The sequence below is a fragment of the Dipteris shenzhenensis genome, chromosome 30 (assembly GCF_047967505.1).
Source record: "Dipteris shenzhenensis isolate YYH24624 ecotype China chromosome 30, Dip_SZ_1.0, whole genome shotgun sequence".
In the NCBI taxonomy this organism is placed as follows: domain Eukaryota; kingdom Viridiplantae; phylum Streptophyta; class Polypodiopsida; order Gleicheniales; family Dipteridaceae; genus Dipteris; species Dipteris shenzhenensis.
Genome location: NC_141625.1, coordinates 30,006,410 through 30,029,184, shown reverse-complemented (window position 1 = coordinate 30,029,184; position 22,775 = coordinate 30,006,410). Strand labels below are relative to the sequence as shown.

At 41.4% G+C, this 22,775-nt stretch overlaps 1 protein-coding gene and 1 long non-coding RNA gene across 2 annotated transcripts in view; one reads left to right on the top strand and one right to left on the bottom strand.

Annotated features, from left to right (window-relative positions):
- LOC147881953 (serine/threonine-protein kinase CTR1-like) overlaps positions 1–320 on the top strand; it is a 50,321-nt gene extending 50,001 nt beyond the window's left edge. The window contains exon 16 of the mRNA XM_087402111.1: positions 130–320. The gene's annotated coding sequence lies outside the window, so the exon portion shown is untranslated. The remainder of the gene's footprint in view (positions 1–129) is intronic.
- Positions 321–16,539: 16,219 nt separating this feature from the next.
- On the bottom strand, positions 16,540–17,608 carry LOC147881952 (uncharacterized). Its single transcript, XR_015543914.1, has 3 exons — positions 17,486–17,608; positions 17,231–17,393; positions 16,540–17,124 (listed from the first exon to the last, which is right to left on the bottom strand). It is a non-coding gene; the product is annotated as an uncharacterized LOC147881952 (long non-coding RNA).
- Between the last annotated feature and the right edge of the window lie 5,167 nt (positions 17,609–22,775).

Genomic DNA, 22,775 nt, shown 5'->3' with positions numbered 1-22,775 from the left:
GCACCTTTGAGTGTTAGAAAGTCAGGAGCTTATGACAGTTTTGAAAGTTATGAGATATAAAGGTATGCATAGTTAGATAAATAACTTGAAAGTTGTGGAGTCCTGAGTAATACATATGTTTGCACACAGGTAGAGAACCAGATTTTCCTCTAGTCCAAGTCAAGCCGACATGGTTCAACAGTGACAAATACATCGGGCAGCATGTGTAAAGTAGCCAATGCTTTCATTCATTTAGGCCTTTAGATTGGCTTCTTTTAAAAAAAATGTAAATGCCAGAACTTTTATTCATTAAGTGGAGCTCTTAAGAATTTGGGCTTGTGCATTCGTCTCTGATTTGGTTTGCCTTATTTGTCATTCAAGCGTGTGTGAGTGTAGTCTTAAGCATGTTTTCAACTGATTGTAGATTGTGCATTTGACTAACTGATTGGTTATGCTGTGTGTTTGACTAACTGATTGGTTATGCTGTGTGTCCTTGACTAGCTGATTGGTTATGCTGTGTGTCCTTGTGTCTTATCAATTATGTGCATTTGACTAACTGATTGGTTATGCTGTGTGTCCTTGTGTCTGCTCAATTATGTGCATATTTGCATACATTTAAGCAGTATGGATCAGCAGAAAGCTTAAAATGAAGGTGGCCTTCAAAACAACATTAAAAGCGGCTTATATAATTTACGATGGTAGAACATCTGTTGGCTTTGAAAGAAAAGGTAGAAATCCAATGGTTGAATTTGCTGACTGCGTCTACAATACAGGTTGGGACTGTAAATTTCATGCAATTCATTTCCCCCTTTGGAGTTACTGAAATTCACGCTCGCGGTTTGATTCATTGTAATTAGGACCTTTCGACAAGCAACCTGCAAGGGGCCTAATCGTTCAATTAATGAAAAGTATACACGAAGAGGCTGTACAAACACAGCCTGTTGTAGAGAGCAATGATTCCTTAGTGTATGCAGGTCTTTACTTTTAGAAGCGGTTTTTCAGTTTCAATGTACCAGAGCCTCAATTGCATAGGTTTAGGATGAATGATGTTGTTTATGGAATTCCGGGTCCTGGTTGTTCATAATTTGGCACCGTTTCGAATTGCCTTGCATTGTTTTGGTTGCCTCTTGGTTCAGCCACCTAGTGGTAAGTGAGAAAACTAGGTGATAATAGGTTTAAACTAGATGTCGCTATGTGAACTACATATCTTTAAACAAAACTAAGGAAGTCTACCTACCCTCATCTTCATCAACATTTTTGACAATAATTGTTAACTGAGCTTCTCATTGGCCGATTTTTCTTGCCTTCATTTAGCTCAAGGCATATTTTGAAGGTTTTTGGAAGCACATGTGCTTAATATCATCATCTTCGATTATCTTCAGTCCAAAATGTTAAATGAGATCGGAATGCTTATATTACATAAAACGTCATCCTCTCTAAGGCTAGAAGCCTTGTTGATGTTATTAAGAAGAAGATATTCAGCGTGATTCCACATCAGTCTTAGGAATGCAACTCGGCCCAAAAGTCCAACATTAAAGTAATTCTGTATATAGAGCCTAATATCTCCACATTGTTGACATCGAAGGCAATCACTCTCTTTATCTTCATAATAAGTATTTAGTCTGATTGTTTATCATTCAATCTTCTCCACGATTCTCATTGTATCACAAAAAACATATGAATTTCTACAATTGGATATATTATTGTCTTAGAAAGGTTTATATCATTGTTTTGCTGTTCCATCTTCTTGGGGAAAGGTATATATCATTGTTTTGTTGTTCCATCTTCTCCAAGGTTTCAACATTCACACCTTTTGATTCAATTTGCATCGTTTTTCTTATACAAGGTTTCAAGTTTTATTACGTTGATTAAAAATAGGCAGCCATTTTCATTTTGATGATCTTGGATTATGAGTTTTGATTGAGGGCACTTAAGAATGGAAAATTACAAAACTCATTGTTGTACTTTTAAAAATCTTCATCCTTGTACTTGCTCACTTGCAAACAGAGTTGAAGTGTATCCATTAAGCCCAAAGCCATGGTCTCGAATCAATTCATAGAATGTCCTCACATCTTTAATTCCATCAAGGGGCATCTTATCATTTTGAGAAAAAGGTCATTTGAATAATAACATGTTAAATATGTAATGAAATTCAATCCATTACTCAAACAACCACCTTTGAAAAGCCATCTTGCAAGAGGGAAGTAGCCTCATCATAAATGGACAAACAACCAAAGTGCTAGCGAGCATATGCCATGCAATATTTAGAAGTACTACTAACTAGGAATTAGCTGGTCATCCTAATTGTATATGTTAACAAGACTTTGCATTGAAAAACCTTAGAACATTAAACTATGAAGGCTTTATATATGCTAGATTTGGAGTTATACATAAGCAACACAAAAAACCAAATCCATTTTAGACAACTTGGTAGATTAAATGGATCCAAAGGAGACACTTTATCACATCGTCCTCCCAAGTCTCAAGGTTAATGTCAATATCTTCGAAAGGGTCATCCTATGGTAGAATGTGTAGATATCTAGCGTAATCATTGCTATCTCTCATTGATCGTTTCTAAAACCTTAAATGCTTGTTGCTTGTGTTCAAGGCTAGTCCCTTTATTGTTAATTTTCTTTGCAATTGTAGCAATACTTTTGACCCTCTTGCGAGCTTTCTTGTCCTCTCCTATTGACGATGTAGAGGTATAATGTATTTTTCGAATGCAACCATCTCACCAACATAGAGGGGCTAGATATGCTTTTGTAGATTTAATTGTAAAAGTAACCATCTCACCAATATAGAGGGGGTATATATGCTTTTGTAGGTTTTGATAGTTATGGGAGCATGTAAAATGAGACCTTTTTTTAATAGGTCTTTTGGGGTGGGTGGGAGGGCAAGGGCTCTTTAGAGATGAACTTCATTTAATATCCTATGGTGGGTGAATGAATTTTCACAAGGAGGAACTTGCAATGATGAATACTTGTAATTGACATGCTTAAATATAAATAGGCATGTACTTTTAGCTAGCTCACTTGAAAAATAGAATAGAAAATGTGAGAATGGAACATGGTAATATATGTCAAAGTCAAAGTCATATCTTACATTATGTATATAGAGATTATACTTTCAAGAAAGTCAGTCTCCATGTCCTTTTGTTAAGTATAAAAGCATGCAAGGAACACATGCATGATTGCTCTCACACATGTATTTGTGCTGACCAATGCCTTTTCATGGTGAATGTACATGTTTGAGACAATAGTTTTTCATGAAGCAAAAAGTGCTTGTGTGACTTTTCATGGAGGATGATTTGCATGATAGTGTTTGTGTGAGTATATGAGTGTAATAATTATTTTGAGAAATTTTGTTTAATTTGTCAACACATGTTTACATGTGTTTGTATGCGTGTGGGAAATAAGGCTTAACAAAGACTACAATAACTACATGACTAGCACATTGTGAACTTGCCAACTGCTATGCGGCTTGCAACCATAGATGAATTCCCTAATAAAATTTCTTAGTCCTCAATCCTTTAAAGATGACTATGTCATGCCTACATCTCCTAAAGCCCCTTACTTGTGCTTGGATCACTTGAAGGTAGAACCATGTAACGAGAATATGACTTTTAGAGCTTGAAGATTCTTGGATGGAGGAGGAGGGAGAAGACCCAAAGAAAGGGCATGGATGTGACTATTAATGAGTGGTTGCTATTGGTGAGTGGTTGGCACAAGTCAGTGACTAGAATTACGACCGCTTGGTGAATGGCTAGAATGGCAATGGTAGAACAACAATGGTGCAATACAAATGGAAATTTGCTACCTAAAGGGTGACAACGACAATGAGAACAATAAGGCCATTAGTAAAAACCCTTCGGGTTGCAAGATAATAAGTAACATCCACAAAATGTTAAGGGTCCTTGAAGGTATGTATCATAGCTTTGAGCGCTTAAAAGATGCAAGAGAATGATTCTTGCCCTTTAGGAAACACAGAGAATTTTGGAGGGCAACTTTTATTGTTGTGATGATTTGAAAGGTAAATAAAGCTCTACGATTCAAATATAAGCCTAATATACACAAACCATAGAGGGTCCTTAAAGGTGCTTGTGAGGCCATTCATTGCTATGCAAAGGTCAAATAGCTACTTTTTAGTTTGTGTATCTATGGTCCTTAAACGTGCCTGGGTGCTTAGTTACTTTTCAATTCCTCGTATCTTGCTCATAGTTACATTTTTTACTAGCTAGATCACTTGGAATAGCTCACTTAAAGTCTAATTTATTACTTGTGGGTTTCGATTATTATTTCAGTGTGTGCTACATTGACTCAATATAACTCTATGTCTATGAATCATTTGAGTAAGCTTGGTTTTAGTAAAGCTTATTTGACTCAAGATGACACCTCTTCAAATTTCGTATTGATTGTTCTTTCTAGGTTTAGTATGTATTTTCCCTCTCCACATGCCTTTTATATCCTTTAGAGGTTTTCTTTTCAACAAGCACGAGGAATAGCAAAATATGTTTGTTTTAGGGCTTTCTCATTGTGTTCTTTCACATGTGTTCTTTCACACTCATCAAGGATAAAGTATTCGACATGAAGGCATTGCAATTTTTTTCATCAAGTCAGAGCAAGTAATTGGTATTTCTCCCTTGGGCTTTTTCTCCATGGCATGCATGTCAAGATAATAGAGGTTCTTTTCTAGATTTTCCTTCCCCTACCCTCTCTTTTTCTTTCCCTTTTCTCTATCATGCCCATTCTTCTATATCTATACAATAGTTTTGCATGTTATTTGTTTTATGAGGTTGTATTGCTTCCACATGCCTCTTTGCTCTAATAGAAGAATATTGGACCTGGTAACCCCGCCCCCCCCCTCTCTCTCTCTCATGCATGGGCACGTGTGTGTGTGCACATGCGCTTGTGCACACACAATGTGCGTGAGCGTGCATGTGCACACTTGTGCACACACATGCCCTTGCATGCACGCCACATTTGCGCTCATATGAGAATTTGACAAGAGCATAGAACCAATCTTACCCATAGTGGAATCATGAAATAGAGAGAATCACAGTCCCATGTGCATCATGTTGCAACTGAGAAGCACATCCTAGCACCCATCATGTAGTAGTCCTCTTTTGGCATGAAGGAGTGGCTTGGTGTAATGATCGGTCTTGCAAGGTTGGAATTGCAATAGAAGAATGCATCATGGCACCACACTTCAAAGAAAAGAAGATGTCATATGACTGCCCTTCATGCAAAAGCCCTTTCCTTGTCATATGACCTTAAGGACATTGCTCTTTGCAATGACCAAAATAAGGCAAGATTCAATGATCATGTATGCATCTCAATTGTTTTGATTTTAAAGGAGATGAGCCTCTTTGCTCTTAGCTTGGGACATTATAGGAGATGCAAAGTCCTTTTTCCAATTGTAGAGTAATGTATACCATGTAAGTGAGATCAAAATGTTCTCGTGTCCTTCTTGTTCGTTGTTTGCAGAGAGAGAGAGAGAGATGTTTTGGTGTTAGCTATGAATTGTGTATTGCTAACATCTAGGCTGCATTCATTCGGACATACATTCAAAATGTTTGTGCTTTGGGATTTTGTCAAAGCACTACGCCTATTTCTAGATTACCTAAGGAAGCATTCACACGATGCAAATTGGCCTTGGGGTGCTTACAATGACTCATGCAGATTACTAATTTGTAGGCAAAGGACAGAAATGGACAAATGTCAGTTGCAAAGTAGGTGCACAATGCATCGATTGCTCAAAGATTAAATAATTATGGGAGAAAAACATGTTCTATTCATTGTGTCAACTCTTTGCAAGGCGGTATAAATGGCATGAGCTGAACTCCACACACCCGTAACTTTTGTAGACTTACACTCTCATCATCAAACTGACAACTCGGCTCTAGAACTTGGAACAACCCTTCTACGATGGACTTCTTCTTTGTATATACTATTGCCCTTGATGCTTGGCATGTACTACATGGTGATTGTCCCACCTCTGGTGCTGCTCTTCCATGGCTATGGTAGATTCTCCTAAGAATTGGGTTAGAATTCCACCGAATCGTGTGGTGCAATTCCTTCATGGGATCTTTGGTGCAGTGCCTTTCATGTGAGATTTGACCCTTTACTGTGGATCAATCCAGATGACTCGTACATTGGAGAATGGGTGAATTAATCTTATTTTTCTTTGGTCGACACTTTGCTTAGTTGGAACTCTTCATTTTGTGGGTCTAACATCCCTAATTGTTGTGATAGTGGCTTAATGTCTCTCTAGAGGGTCATGGTGTTCCTCCGTGTATTTTCATTCCACATCGGAATGGGTGGTTTGTCACATTCGTTCAATGGATCCTAGATCTATGTGTTCTCAACCTCTAAGATATGATGCATCTTGTAATATTGATCTTTGGCGAACCTATATATATTATCCAATCTCTTTCTATTTGGGGAATGGCCATGTTCACCAATAGTATCCAAGAGAGTGGTTTGGCGGTGTGCTACCACCTCTTGCCTTTGCATTGAGAACTTGGTGGACCTCACCAAGCTTATTTGGTGTTCATTGGAGCCTTGAGTGCAATGGGAGATACCATCTCCCTTGTTGAACCTTTGAGCACCACAATTTATAGGTTAATGCTTGTGGCTTCTACCACATGTAAGTTATAATGGGTTGATAAGTTATAATGGGTTGAAAATTAGGCTTAGCTTGGTAGTCGTCTTTGAGTTTGATCCTTGGGTCATATTTGGTGAGATCGATTAGCTATGTTTTCCTACACCCTTAGTTTGGTGATGCTTTGTTGCTTTGTTAGGTTGTTGATTATTGGGATTTGCTACTTCATTTGCTTGATGGAAGTGTTTTTGGGCCTACCTCCCTTGAGTCTTCTAGGTGTATTGAGGGTTTTGGTTGGAGTGCCTTTCACTTTCCTATTGAAGGTTGCCCCTCTAATTGTCAAGTCTTTACCATGGTTGCTTTTTGTGAAGGATTTGTTTAAGAGGGATCTCAAAGGGTCTAGTCAACAGTTGTAATAGCTCATCCAATTCAGCACGTTGTTTCCCAGTGTTCTCAAAGATATCAGACACCTCATTGGTGAACTCAATATGCACCTCCTTCAACTTGGATCAAGAGATGGGCACCTTGTTTGCGACTTGATCTCAAGAATCTCTACTCAAGCTTTGAGGTCGATGTCCTCTTTGTTGATTCAATCCATGCATTTGATTGTTGTCATAGTCTTGTGTTCCCTCCTTCTATTGACTTGGTTTGCCTCAGCTAACTTCTTCTTAAGAGAACCCATTCCTCAATTCGCTTCGTCCTCCCTTTGGATTGCTTGGGTGATGGCCTCTTTGTTCTTCCACTAAGGCTTTTTTGCGCCTAGGGTTGCAAGTATACTGTTAGCCTTTGCAGCGTTCACAGAAAACGTTTTTCTCAACAAATCACAAAACTTGGGGTTTCAAGTTTTTGAAGGTTTTTCTTGAGAGAGAGTTTGCAAATTTTAAAGCTAAAATATAACTAAATGCCCAAAATTTTGTAAATTTTAAAAAATTACTTTTTCCCCTATCTTTTCTCTATTTTAAAAAACATACAGCATAACGAATAACAAAGAGAGGGTTACAACATAATCTCATCATATATCATAGCAAATATCCAAGAGGGGTTACAACAAATATCTAAGAGAGGAATCCCTCTCTCTCATACACCAGAAATTGTCACGCCCTAATTCTCCAAATCGGAGTACTTTATAAACTGAAAATACATTCTTCATCGTTTCTTCGATGAAGTGCTACCCTCCCCTTTTGCTTGTTGACCTTACCTCCCTTCTGTGTCCAAAATGACTCTCTAGCGGGAAAGGCATACTCTGCTCTCTAATCTAAAAGTGATTGCTCTCCTGAGCCCTTGCTGCAGCAAGGTCTTCCTGAATCCAAGCATCTATAGGCCTCTTCTGCTCCTCCCTCTGGAGTGCAGCCAACTGCCGACGGATACCTATCTCACACTCAAGGATCTCACCCCTTCTGATAGGAGCAACTGAAAGATAAAAGTCATTGATATCAGAGAGGGTTGCGGCTAAGTCTTCCCTGTAAGGCCTTCCTTTGCATAGAAAGAATTTGGAATCCTAACACTGGTAGAGCGGCGCCTCACAAGGGGATCTGAGACCATCAAAACCACTGGAAAATGATCTGAAGTGGACACCCCAACTGCAATGCAAATAGTACCACCTCTATCAAGAGCCCAATCATCCACATAAAATCTATAAATCCGTGCATGTATAGGCATCTGCAATCTCTTGTTCGACCAAGAAAATAGGAGAGAATGTGGCTGAGTGTGAAAAGCATCATCATGCCAAGCATCCCTGCACGCTACTCTCCATAGGGAGTGAATGCCACCTTCCCTACCACCCCTTTTGTTCGAGGGCATTTGAACCATGTTGAAATCGCCCCTTATAATCCAAGCATCTGCAATATGTGACTCCTTTAAAAAAAGAACATGATCCCCTCTAGAATTGGGTGCATAAAGGTTTAAGAGACCAACCTTATGCCCATCAATCAAAAGTATAATCCACTCAGCTCTGGAAGGGACTATGATTTCGTGTCCAATCGCCAAGGGGAGTATAGAAGAAGAAACAGAAATGCAAGTACCTCCCTTGTTGCTTAAGGCGGGTGACCAAAAAGTGTGGCCTGAAAGAAGCTTACCCAACTTGGAACAAATCCCTAGCATCCAATTGGTACACCCTTGAGGCCCTAAACGTTCCAACTGACAATCCTCATCTGCGAGAGGAGGAGGTCGGATGGAAGATCCTACCGTACCTGGTAGCAAAGAAAGCCCTCTTCTGCGAAAAATTCCTCCTATCAAGAGGAGGGAAGTCAACTGGGGAAAGCACACCCCCTGCTGAGGGGGAAACTCTGTCCTGGAACATATGCTCCCCAAGGATGGAGGGTACAAACTCCTCCTCCACCTCAAACTCAGCCAAGTTTGCCAGAACTAAAAATGAATTCTTGCGAAGTACCTCTAGCGCATGAGTGCAAAGGAGTACCTCTGGCGCAAGAGTGCGAAGGAGCCCTACAAAAGGAGGAGTGGAACCAATAACCCCATTACCTCTGTCAGGTGTAGATAGATGTGGCCACAACTGCATGACCTCAGCCACATCTTTGTCATTGTTTTCATGTAAAGCATGGGTCTCTACAGAAAGGTTCTCCCTAGATGAGCACTCCTGTATCTGAACAGGGCCGGGAGCAGTCTCATCTGCACATGGGACCAAGACAGGGATGTCTCCTACCTGAAGAGACGGGTCCGCGGCCCCATCAGTGGTAGCCTGAGGTACTAGCTCACCAACTCTGATAGGCACCCAACGGGGGGCGACCGAAGCAGGACATGCTGACTATCTTGTCCGCGTTGTAGAAGTACCAGGACGAGAGGCTGATGGTCTTGGCTGTGAAGTCAAAGGTCTAGCAGTGCATGAGGTGGTAGGAACTGGTCGTGAAGAAGGTCCAGGTTGGGTAAAGCTATGAGGTGCACCCGTGGATCTTTTTGGTTTTTTCTCTTTCCTTGGCAATCTCTGGCAAAGTGCCCAAGGGTCCTGCAAATCCTACGCTCATCTTGTCTCCCTGCAATCTGGACTCTCTGTCTGAAGAAGGAGCCATCTAGATGCTGAAGCATAATGTGGTCATTCGAGATGTTAGGGTCAGAGACAATGACCCTAACACGCGGTACCCCATCGTATCTAACTGCTTCTGCTGCTTAAGTAGGCATCTCAGGGAGAGGGGGGATCTTAGTAAAACCACTCCAAAGGTGGCTCCAATAGAATGTAGTAGTCGATGGTACACCTGAGGAAGGCCAGGAAATCTGATGAAGAGTGATGTCGTCAAGCTGTCTTCCTCGACATGATCAAACCCTAAAGAAAAAGGGGTCAAAAAAATCTTCTTGGAGGCCAGTGCTAACGGGCTAGCCTACAGCACTATACGTGCTACCTCTGAGGAGTCAAAAATGATATGGAAGAAACCTCACCCAAGTAGACCAACATCCATCTGTAACCTGGAAGGGTGGGACCCATGGATGCGAGCAAAGAGCGATGTCAAGCTCTCCTACTCAGTATCTTTTTTGAGCTGCTGCACCTCGTCTTTTAAGAAAATGATGGTTTTCATGACCGGTGGAAGCGGGCGAGGATTGGCTAAAGGCTAGGCCATCATCAATCAAGGTGTGAAGGTTGACTCGAACACAAAAAGCTCCATCTGATCAACAATGTTGCTAGGAAGGGCTAGGAAAGAAGAGGATAGCAGGGAGGGAGAGGGAGAGGGTGGGAGATAAGGGGAGAAGGGGCAGCAAGGGGAGAGGGAGAGGGTGAAGGGGGCAACAGGAGGGAGAGAGGGAGGGCAAGGGAAGAAGGGGGGTAGTAGGGAGGGACAGGAGAGGGTGTAAGGAGGGAAGGGGGAGGAGAGGGTAGGCGAGAATAGGGAGGAGAGGGTAGGGCAGAGAGGCTAGGGAAGGGGGAGGAAAGGGTAGGCGAAGAGGAAGAGAGGGGTAGGGAGGAGAGGCTAGGAGAGGGGGACGGAGAAGAGAGGGCAGGCGAGGAGGAGGCCGTACAACAAGGGAGCAACAAGGGAGTAGGGTAGAGAGAGTGGGTAGAGAGGAGAGGAGAAGGGCCAGGTAGAGAGGAGAGGAGAAGGGCCAGGTAGAGAGGAGAGGCTAGGGAGTGGAGAGGAGAGGGTGATGAGGCTGAGAGGAGAGCACAGATAGGAGAGGGAGAGGTCGTACGGTAGAGGGGAGAGGGAGAACAGGCCGGACAGTCATACGACTGAGGCGGGGGGGAGCAGCAGCAAGGCTGGGGAGGAGCAACTGCTCTCAGTCAAATGTGCATCGATGGAGAGTGCATTTTTGTGTGTTGCATGGTAAGATGCGGCTCATTGACCATTCCAATCGCTGTGACTACAAACATGACCATATTTGAAGCCTATCAATGAAGTTAAAATTGGTAGAAGGAGCATCCCAGGAGGCCACAATATTCCAGCCTCCTTGGAGCCCTCTTTGCCTATTTTTTTGGCCCTTATGAGGGCTGCATTAAATGTTCATAACTTATCTATTTTGGCTTATGAAATTCTCTGGTCAAGGACCTACAAACTCTATATGAGAAGAATCCATGGTCATAAGAAAATAAAGAGTTTGATTTTGTCTAGCTCTCATGAAACCAAAATAAGTATTTTAAACAAAACTTTCTAACTTGTAGAATTTTCACAATTTAACATGAAAAATGGCTTCATTCATGTCATTCCAATCGTTTTGACTACAAACATCACCATATTTAAAGTCCTACCGATGAAGTTATGGCCGAATTAAAATTGGCAGGAGGAGCCTCCTAGGATGCCGTGAGCCCCCTTTGCCTTTTTTTAAAAACCCTTATGAGGGCTCCCTTCAATGCCCATAGCTTATCTATCCTTGGGTGGGATACTTTATTCAAATATGAAAACTTCCATGTAGTCTCATGGCCATCATTTTCCAACCCATAGTAAGAACATTTCAGTTCTCCATGGCAGTTTTATGCTTGTCATTATCTATCTCAATGACCTCAACCAAAAGTAATGCTCAAGGTTCTCATAGAATAGCGTAAGACTAGGAGAATCTAGGGCATTTGAAATATTTTTATATATTGAAAAAGTCTTTGAAATGCCCTTTGAAGAGAAATCCTAAGGCCCTTTGAATGGCAAAACAAGGTCTCGCAAAAGAAAAAAAAAGGGTAGAGGGACGGGAGGCCGTGATATCGTGGCCTCCTATGAAGCCCCTTTGCCCTTTTTTTGGTCTTTCACATATGCCCTTTATTCCATTAAAAAAGAGAGCAAATGGGGCTTCATGGAGCCTGCGATATCGTAGCCTTCAATGAGTCTTCTCCACTCATTTTTTTTGCCCTCCAAAAGCTGCCTTAAGAGAGGAAAATCACGTTACTGATCACAAACATCAATCTTGTTGTGAGGTATGAGTGCCGATACGTTGATTTCCTAGATGCACGCTTGCATTCCCTTTGTAGGGACAAAGCAAATGAAGGACAAAGCATTCCTTCATGCCACTTTAGCCTCATATAAATGCCTTTTGAAGGGGCAAAAAAATGAGCAAAAGGGGCTCCTTGGAGACCACGATATCACGGCCTCCAAAAAGCTCCCTTTTCTCTCTTTTCTTTCCTTTCATAGGGCATTTGTAATAGCATCTTGCACCTTCAAATCTACAAAAAGTTGAGCCTCACACACACCAAAAAACGAACAGATAGTGTCTTCCATAGGAGTGAGTCTCAAAAATAGCTCTCAAGTATCACAGGGGAAAGAAGACTTTCTCTCTAATCTTGAAAGTAAACTAGAAAGAGAAGGGTGAACCTTAGTCTCTGAGAAACTGAAATGAACCTCTTAAGCGTGAATGGAATTCCTCTCAAGAGGAAAATGAACTTATCTCACTCTCCATAGCTCGGAATGACGAGCTTTCTGATGCAAATCGGAAAAGGAAATGAGCTCTACAAGATGAGCTTGAGAAGCGGTGAAGGTGCCTCATGGAGAGGGCTTGTGCCTTGATGGAGTAAGGGCTTGCGTGCCTTGATGAAGCAAGGGCTTGAATCTCTCTCGACGGAAATATCTCTCAATGGAAGATGTCTCACGCAAGGAGGGCTTAACACTCATGAAGGGAGTGGAGCACCATTGGCTCTGATACCATGATAGTGAAAGTGAGAGAGGGAGAGAGAGAGGAGTGCACACGATATAGCTACATGTACACTAAGTGTATTAACAATGAACATGAAGATATACATGTGAACCCCTTAGGGTTAGGGTTAGGGTTTGCTCCTATGCCCGGAATTGCCTCCTCCTACAAATTCCAAAGGTGTACAGGTCTTTATGGGACACGCCGGCTATTATAGAAGATTTATCTTGTGGTATCACATGGTAGCCATACCACTTTGCAAATTATTAGTGGAATTCTTATGGACAGAAGAGTGCGACCAAGCCTTTGAGCTTTTAAAGTGGCACCTAATCACAGCACCCATCCTTATATCTCCCAATTGGGATATTGATTTTCATGTTCATACTGATGGATCCAAGTATGCAATTGGGAGTGTGCTTTGCCAACTTGGTGAACATAAGAAAGACTACGCATTCTACTTTGCCAGTCGACAACTCAATGATGCAGAGATCAACTATACCACCATAGAAAGAGAAGCCCTAACAATGGTGTATAGTGTTAAGAAATTTTGACACTATCTATTGGCAAATGATTTTGTCTTAGATGCCACACTATTTCAGATTGGTGTGCAGATATCATTAGGTACTTAATGGTAGGAAGACCACCCCCTGAAATGAAAGCAATGAATGCCAGAAAACTAATTTTAAAGGCTGCACCCTATCAACTCATTGTAGGACAACTGTACAAGATGGGACCAGGTTTTAAGAAGATGTGTAATGCCTCATGAGATCATGCCAATCCTTAGTGAAGTCCATGAAGGCATTGCAGGAGGACACTTCCAAGGGGAAGCGACAGCAAGAAAAGTCCTCCTTACAGGCTACTAGTGGCCAACACTTTGGGCAAATGCCTACGAATATGTCAAAGGCTATGATGTATGCCAATGGGCTACTTAACCACAACACAAGGACTTTAATCCCTAATAGCAGTCGTTGCACAAAAACCATTTGAAAAATGGGGGATTGATTATGTGGGTCCCATCCCTCCAGCACGGAAGGGAACATAGGCATGCTACATCATTGTGGCCACTGATTACTTTACCAAATGGGCTGAAGCTAAAGCAGTCAGAAAGGCAGATGTCAGAAGCACAACAAGATTCTTATACGAGAATGTGATCACCCGATTCGGATGTCCCATTGAAATTGTGTCGGATAGAGGCACGCATTTTGTCAAAGAGGTTATCCAAGAACTCTTGTCTGGCTTTATGGTAATCCATAAAAAAAGCACACCCTACTACCCCCAAAGGAATGGACAGGCCGAATCCACCAACAAAATGTTATGCATTATCCTCACCAAGGTAGTAGAACCACATCATTCTGATTGGGCAGAGAAACTAAATGCAGCCTTATGGGCATACTAAGCCATAGTCAAGGTCAGTATAGGGAATACACCTTTTCAATTGGTGTACGGCCTTGAAGCTATGGTCCCACTCAAATTTATACTACCAAGCCTACGCATAGCAATACATGAATGCATGGGAGATCATGCATCCCTGAAGGTATGACTCTATTAATTGGAGAAGCATATAGAGACTAGATTAGTCGCCTACCATGCTATGACAATAGAAAAATATAGAAGAAAGGCATGGTTTGACAGAAATATTAAAGCCAAAGACATCAAGGAAGGTGACATGGTCTTGTTATACAATGCCAAAGTACATAAGGGAAAACTCAAGTATCTAGGTCAGTGACCCTATCGAGTAAGAAAAATGAATCCCATCAGAGCTGTGCTGCTAGAAACAAGATGGAGTCCAATTAAACACAACCATAAATGGGAGCTAATTGAAGTGCTGCTACATCAACATGCAAGCTATCTTTGACAAAAATCAAGACAAGTCTTCCTTAGTTAGTATTAGATTATATGATGAGCACTCACTTGCATATGTATGTCTTTGCACATATAGGTAGCGTCAACCAATTTCAACATAGGGCTCAAAAGTGATGCTTTGAGTCCTAGCTACCCTATGAAATTCTAGAAAAAACAATAAAAAAAGATAGTCCCTACCTAGTTATTGGAGCTTGGCATTCTGCGAGTAAGTGTTATGCGAGTTGCGAGTTTTGTGAGCTTTTTTCTACATGAATTTTATAGCTGGTGGCTAGCTATAAACGTTGCAATTAGCAAAGAAGAGAATGATACCCATAGTAGTATGAGGAGACAAATTGTAATTCATATGATTACTGCCGTTGAAACCGATATGAAAGCCTTTCTTACTTTTAAAATAAAAACCTCCACCAAAATTAGTAGGAAAGTGATATTGAGTAAACTCACAGTTAGCAATGAAAAATGAAGAATAATGGGCAATGACCATAGTTTCTCAAAGGGCTAGCTATAAATCTCTCATATAAAAGAGTCAAAACAACTAGCAAAACATGAAACTTAAACATATAATACTATTAGAGAATAAATTTTAATTACAAAAGCTATTCTTAATTTGTGACAAAAACCCTATGAAAAGATAAATAGTTCAAGAGAACTAAAGTAAGCTTGCACTTATGGATACTATGTGGAAAACAATACAATGTCAATGTGTTTCCATAGTGGCTAGCTACAAACATTAAAACTTTGAAACGAAAAACCCCCAACATATTTAATTGTTCAAGAGAAACAAAGTATATGAGTGCACATAGAAATACTACATGAAAAACATTTGGACAAGGCCCATGTGTATCCCTATGGCTCATCTTCAAAATCATCATCCTCCGATGCAATGTCATCTATAAACACGCAATGATTTCTCTCCTTTCTCTTCATACGATGTGTATCATAGATTTCCTCATGCCTTGCCATGTAGGATGCTTGTGACTCTGCATAACATGGCAAAGTCCTGGTAATTATCAAAAGCTTGAAGGCTACAATGCCATGAAAATGCTTGACACTCAAAAGTCCTGAATGCCATAGTTTTTACGTACCACAAGTCTAGTATAATTGGTTCCTCGCCATACTCTGGCAAGAACTCTTCATTGGTTGATGTAGATGGAATCTGCTTCCCTCCCATGACTGCTCATAAGCATGTAAAACAATAGTTTATGAAATCTATGAAGAAAGTTAAATTCTTATTACCATGAAAAATGAGTAGAGCCTTAAGTATGTGTTGTACACACCTCTGTGATCTTTAACCCATTCTATCACATCTTTGTCAAAATCAATGCCAACAACATGAACTCCAACATTCCGAGCTACCTCTAGGCTACCACCACAACCAAGAAAGACATCGAATAACACTCCCCCCTCTTTGCAAAAGGCAGCTATTAGGAATTGCATTAGCAAGCTACTTTTTTCCAACCCTCCAACGCAAGGTGTCTTTTGACTTGCAATAGACTATTTTGAATGTGGAAGGTAGTGTGTCCAAACATCAGATTTCAAACTAAACATCTTGTCATCCACAAGCATTGCTCTATCAACATGCATAATAGGAGAGCAACTAGCTCTACATAGAATGTACAAGTCAAGTGCAAAAACTTGCAACTCATATCAACACAACTTCAAGTTTTGAAAAGAATTTACAAGTCCATAGGATATCTACATGTTGAAATTTAACAACAAATGGAACGAAAGAACAATGGACCAAAATGATTGGATTGAAAATAACCTATACTCCATTGGCCGTACTTCCAAAAGGGTCTATGCCTCTCAAGTGCACACGAAAATGAACATCATATTTGAACCTTCCAATCTGTATCTCTGTTTCTCTTTTGTGTTTTGTGGACGAGAACAATACAACCCATCTCCCATCATCAACTAATGCCACACCCAAACCAAGAGCAGCCTCTAATAATTTCAGAGACCATTCATTCCATGATGGGATTTCTTTGAAACCCTCAACCAAAAAGCCAGTAGGCAAGTCCAAAAAAATCATATCTGCAACCACTGTGGTAGACAAGCCCTTTTTTATTCTACAATTACCACCAGTAGTTGAGACAAGAAAATCCCTTATTTTCTCATACTCTCTGCATGTTTCTTTGTTAGAGAGTGTCTCCCACAATTTGCACACATCTGCCTACAAGACTAGACACTGAAAAGGTATTTGCAGCTGAAGAGGTATGGTTCTCATATTCTTGGAAATAGCAATCTCTTTGTGTGTCCTCTTTGGCTCACAATTGTCTTTCATGGAGACATCATCTGAAGGTGGAAGATGTGATGATTTTGGATCTTTTGGCTTCTCATGGGGACTAGGAATGGTGACTATAAAAGGGACCAACACCATTTTTTTTGCCTCCTCCTCATCTTTCTCTGCTATAGTGAGTGCACCTTCTTTATGTAATCTATATTGCACAAGCTCATGTGAAGGATAGAAACCTGGCATGAAGTCTAACCACCAAGGACAATACTTCACCTCCCAATCCGATAAGCCCCCCCTTTTTTCCCGATTTGCATGGCCAGAGTACATTGTAAGATCCTTTCACATGGTGATTTGATTCCACATATCACACTCAACTGGCACGGCTGTTATTTTTCCTGCAACAAACAAATGAAACAAAAATCTACAAAGAAGAACTTGGAATAAATGCAAGAAGCACAAAATAAACATGAAAGCTACATTACAAATAAAGAGAGTAGCTACCTCCATAAGAGCCTCTTTGAAGCAAAGCCAATCTCTTCACGCATTTTACCACTCAAAGTAGGCTCCGCTTTGTGTAATAATGCTTCAAAAAGTTCTTTACGATAGCGAACGCACAAAGGATAGACATAACGTGCAATTGTTGGTGTCATAGGCACCTCAAAACCTATTTGAGAATTGGCACCAAAATAAATTAGTATCGACCATGTCTATTGCACTTGCAAACAAAAGAATTCCTAAGAGATTGTATATTGTTACCTTCATCAATAATGAGTTGCTGCTTCAAGGTGTTGGTTCTCTCCATCAGTGTCTCATAAAAGACCTCTTTCCCAACCCAAACACGAAACTCCTTGTCTCCTATTTGTTCAGGTATTATTTCAACACTTAAAATTAAAGATCATGTACTAGCATGGAACTCTATTATAAAGCAATAGAATTTCACCTGAAGGGACTCCATGTTGATCTCGCACTTCTTTTCTACTCATATAGTACTTATCCCAAAATCTTGCATTTCAAGTCATTATATAGCTCCGCAATGTGCAAATGGGTTAATTTTTCCAAGTTTAGCTTGAACCCCTTTTCCTTTATTGTTTTGTTGGACACCATCTCAAACCACTTATTTCCATTCAAGGGATCAACTATCTTGAGATACTTACTCATCTTGTTTGAGAACTTTTTGACTTTGACCTCCGCAAAAGCCAAACCCCTCTTTCTCTTACTATTTTCAAACATTTCTTTTTCTCTCTCCGCTTGCATTTCATTTTACATCACTCTGCATAATGAACAATCAAAAATTTCATTCGGTAACAAGAGAAATTATGCATAGCATGGAGTGTTTAATAGAAGAAAAATCCACTCAAGAATGGTTGAAACTACATTTTAAAATATCATTCTCTAAAGCTTACTGGAAATAGGATTTTAGCAAGCATAAAACGTGTCAATGGATACCAATGAAGCATCCCCATTCTTGCTTGGTCCCTCTCCCATGCCACCCTTATCTGAAGGTAGAAAGCATAATTATAGAAGACAAAAAAACTTGGAAGTAGATTGAACAGGTTGCACATCTCTTAAAATATCATTTAATACATGTTTGTGCTCCTCTAGAGTAAATCTATCTGCAAACAAAATGGGTCTATTTCTCCAAGCTTTCTTACTTCTTTCCAATTATCATCATGTTGTAGACCTGTCTTAAAACCAAAATACAGAATAAAAATGCAAAACCTTGTTGCATAACTGCAATTAAAACCACCATTAGACCAGATACAAGGAACATACAAGACAATATTCTTACCCTCTTCAAAATGATTACTTATCTCCTTCCATATAGGATCCCATGTCTGTGCAATCTCATCTGAAACAGGAATGGGGACCCCCTTTGAGCCAACAAAAGAAAGAACAAAGGAGCCTTTCTCCTCTAAGTATCCCTCATCTCGAATTGAGGACTTCAATTTGCTTCGCTTTGCTGACCAACTTGCCAAACACTCTGATGAAGGTGTATTCTACATAAAGGAATGAGGTGGTGGAGTGCCCCTCTTTACCTTCAGCCTATTCATAGTCTCAGCAAGCAGCTCAACTTGGAAATTATGTGGAATTTGAAACTCTTCATCATCTACCTTGTTTTTTTTTCATTTGGTGTCTCTTCCTCATCCTTCCCTTCAGAAATGTCATCACATACAGCCTATGTTAACTCCTCTTCTTTTTCAGAATGTTCATCATCTTCCATATCGTCATCATCCTATAAATATTATTTGTATTTAGGTTCCTTCCAAACCAATATTGAAAGAAACAATCCCCAAAGCAAATATCACACACCTCATCCATAGGAGGATGAATAGTGTCTATGTCGCAAAACCAAATTTGAATCAAATAATCCACAAAGAAAAGCTTTACAGCATACATCATCCGCAGGAGGATGACCAGTGTCTGTCTCCTTTCATTTGATCATGTCCATCCAAGGAAAAGTCCATACTAGACATCGAAAGATCACTTTGCTGAACCGAACTTGATGCCCCAAGTGAGTACTCAATACTAATAGATTGCTTACATTGCGACCTTGTCATCACCATTCACTATAGCAATAGTTACTAATGGTAATCTTTCAGCTTGTAGATAATATTGCAATTTATGAAGAACTATATCTTCCGACTCTTAATCAAATAAACACCAAACAAGCTTACTTCAATTTTCTCTCATTCTTTTAATAATTTGTGTGTAGAAGCACTCTCAAACTTTAATTCTTACCACTAATTGGCCCACAAAAGCATCATGACAATCATCAATTTGGGAAATAGCTTGAAAGCAAGAGCAAAATCATCCCACAAAAGTATTTTGATGGCCCACAAATTCCCCTTTCACATGTCTGGGTGTTCAATCTACAAAAATCATCCTTTCATGTTAGGTGTTTCATCATTAACCTAGCTTGTTTAGTTTCCCTACAAGTACCTTGAAAGCTAGTTCAAATAAGCAATTTTGATGGCACGCCAATGAGCCATCAACTTTTTGTCCTTTCTATGTACAAAATCTGGAAGCATATGCAAGTAGTTCTATGTACAAAACCAGCCCACGAATTCCCCTTTCATGTCTGGGTTTTTAATCTTCAAATATCATCCTTTCATGTTTGGCGTTTCATTATTAACCTAGCTTCTTTAGCTTCCCTACAAGTACCTTGAAAGCTAGTACAAATAATGCAAGTTTGATGGCACGCCAGCGAGCCATCAAGTGGCCTCTTTTTGTTCTGTATATTTACAAAATATGGAAGCATATGCAAGTATTCTCTGCAGTTTCAGTTTCCAAATTAGATTCAAGGATTTGACTTGGACGGGAACCATCTATAGAGATTTGGGAGGAAACACAAGGAGAGAATTCGATGGATGAAAGGTAGGAACAAATACACAAACTTTGATGGCACGCCGGCATGCTATCAAACTTGCTCAGGGAGTTCATGCTCATGAAGGTGCAAGAACAAAGACATTAGTCATGGAGGTGGATTATCGAGTGTATCTATCCAGAGCAGGGACTGTTTGGAGGAAGGCCCCACGAGGGCGTACGTGTATCTAGAGCCTTCCAAGGAACAAAGGTGGAAATTCCATAGCCTTTCCACACAGAGCGGGGAATGTGTATGTGATAGAGTATCAAGTGAGGTGGGGGGAGGAGGGCAGCGATGCCCATCAAATGGTGAGCTCACCCTTTGTATTCACCATCCGCCAGCCCGTTTGGATCTTCCACAAGAGGAGCAAATAAACCCATTTTGATGGCACGCCGGCGTGCCATCAAACTTGCCTTTTGTTAAAGAAGGTACCTTTACCTTTGCACAACAAAGACAACAGCTAGGGGGCAACTGAAACCTGTCTCATGAGCCAATGGAGCGCGCGGAAGCTGTCGATGATGATCTCCTCAAAATGTTCCACATGTATAGGGCTAGTAGCAAAGACGGCCAAAGCGACGAGAGCGTGAGTGAGTGCTCCTTCGATCATGAGAAGAATAACACAGAAGTATAGGGCTAGTAGCAAAGACGGCTAAAGCGACGAGAGTGAGTGAGAGCTCCTGCGATCATGAGAAGAATAACACAGATGAACCAACACATTTTGAGTGAATGTGTGTCCATGGCGTGGGGAAGACTAGAGGAAGACCCGAGGAATTCATGGTGGAAGACCCGAGGAATTCATGGTGGAAGCTTAGAGAGGTCCATTATGAACGCTTCCTTGCGGCCTCGGCATTCTCGACAGATTCATTACTTGGCCAGCACTAGGACGTTTTTTCAAATTCTGAAATCCTGTGCTTCCACATGGCATAATATACACCCTTAGATTTTTTAAATTTTGAAAGCCCAAAAGCTTTGAAAGCTTTTGAAAAGCCAAGGCAAAACCTTTAAATATAGGCGAAACGGACGAACGAAATCCTTGCTCATGTTGATCACTTAGTTCCCATCAGAACCGGCAGTCAACGAGTAGAACACTTAGCAAATTAAGGCCGTCTTCGAAGGTAAACGTCCGTGATCATTGCTTCGATCTTTATTGTTCTTGTGAATTCGGAGCGTGAAGCAGCGCTTCTCATCGGGCATGGGTCTCCAAGAGTAGCTCTGATGCTCCTTCATCATCACCTGATGCTCCCACCATAGCTTTGCACCTTTGTATGTCTCCGGAAGGCGCTCATTGTTGGCAAGACTGTAGGTGAAGCTGCTCGAGTTCGTGGGTTTTGCCTTGGCTTTTCAAAGCTTTTGAAAAGCCAAGGCAAAACCTTTAAATATAGGCGAAACGGACGAACGAAATCCTTGCTCACGTTGATCACTTAGTTCCCATCAGAACCGGCAGTCAACGAGTAGAACACTTAGCAAATTAAGGCCGTCTTCGAAGGTAAACGTCCGTGATCATTGCTTCGATCTTTATTGTTCTTGTGAATTCGGAGCGTGAAGCAGCGCTTCTCATCGGGCATGGGTCTCCAAGAGTAGCTCTGATGCTCCTTCATCATCACCTGATGCTCCCACCATAGCTTTGCACCTTTGTATGTCTCCGGAAGGCGCTCATTGTTGGCAAGACTGTAGGTGAAGCTGCTCGAGTTCGTGGGTCGACACAAATTTAATCTCGTCGCTAACAGAGGAGTCGCGCTGTGCTCAGATGGAGCTTGATAGCGCTGTAGAGCTCGTTGTTGGTCACGCCATCGTACTTCGGGATGTCGATGAAGCTGTAGCTGGAGAACCAATCTAGCAGTCGCGCGGTGAGCCTTCTAAGCATCACGCGCACCTCCATCGGCAACACCGCAGTCAGCATCGTCTGCCCGAACGCTACGAAGCCCAGCAACGAGCCCAGGTATGGCCATAGCTCCGTCACTCCCAGCCTCATCCGCGCAGCTCTCTTGCTTTTTCGCTTTCCTTCGCGAAGCTGATCGCATTCTCTGCCTCTCTTCTCTGGGCTTGCCTCAGCAAGGATCGCGCACCCTCTCTTTCTCTGTTGCCTTGTTGTTTCTTTCGCGAATCGGATTGCTTCGGCGATCACTCGCCTGTTTTCCTCTCTTTCTCAGCGATTGCTCAGTTCCGCCCCTCTCCTCCCACCGATTCAAACAAAAGCCCCGCAACGAATCTCTCAATCTACACTCGATCTCCGCCACATACAATGCCGAAGCATTCGATATTACATCACTAATCTAACAAGACCTCATCTAGGCTCTATCTCATTCATTCCACCACCCCTGCAAACTAGCCTTCTCTACCACATGAACTGCAGAAGAATTCCATCCTCCATCTCGAACGGGCTATAGCCTAAATCCCAATTTCATCTCTCCACTTAAGCTCTCCTCCTTGGATGCCTGCTGCGCTGGTCTTAACACGGGAGAGTGTGTTCCTTCTGTTGGGGGAGGCCCCAAGGCGTGCATTCAAAAGCTCGTAAAAACTCTGTCTACGACTCTCGTGCGCTGCCAGGGAGTCAGAGCTGCGGGGAGGGACTGAGGCTACGTCCCGCGAATCGAAAAAAGGGACAGAAAGAAATCGATTTCCGAGACGGAAATTCTTGATGGAGGGGAGAGAAAAAGGGGAGGGAGGAGCAGGGGGGTGGCG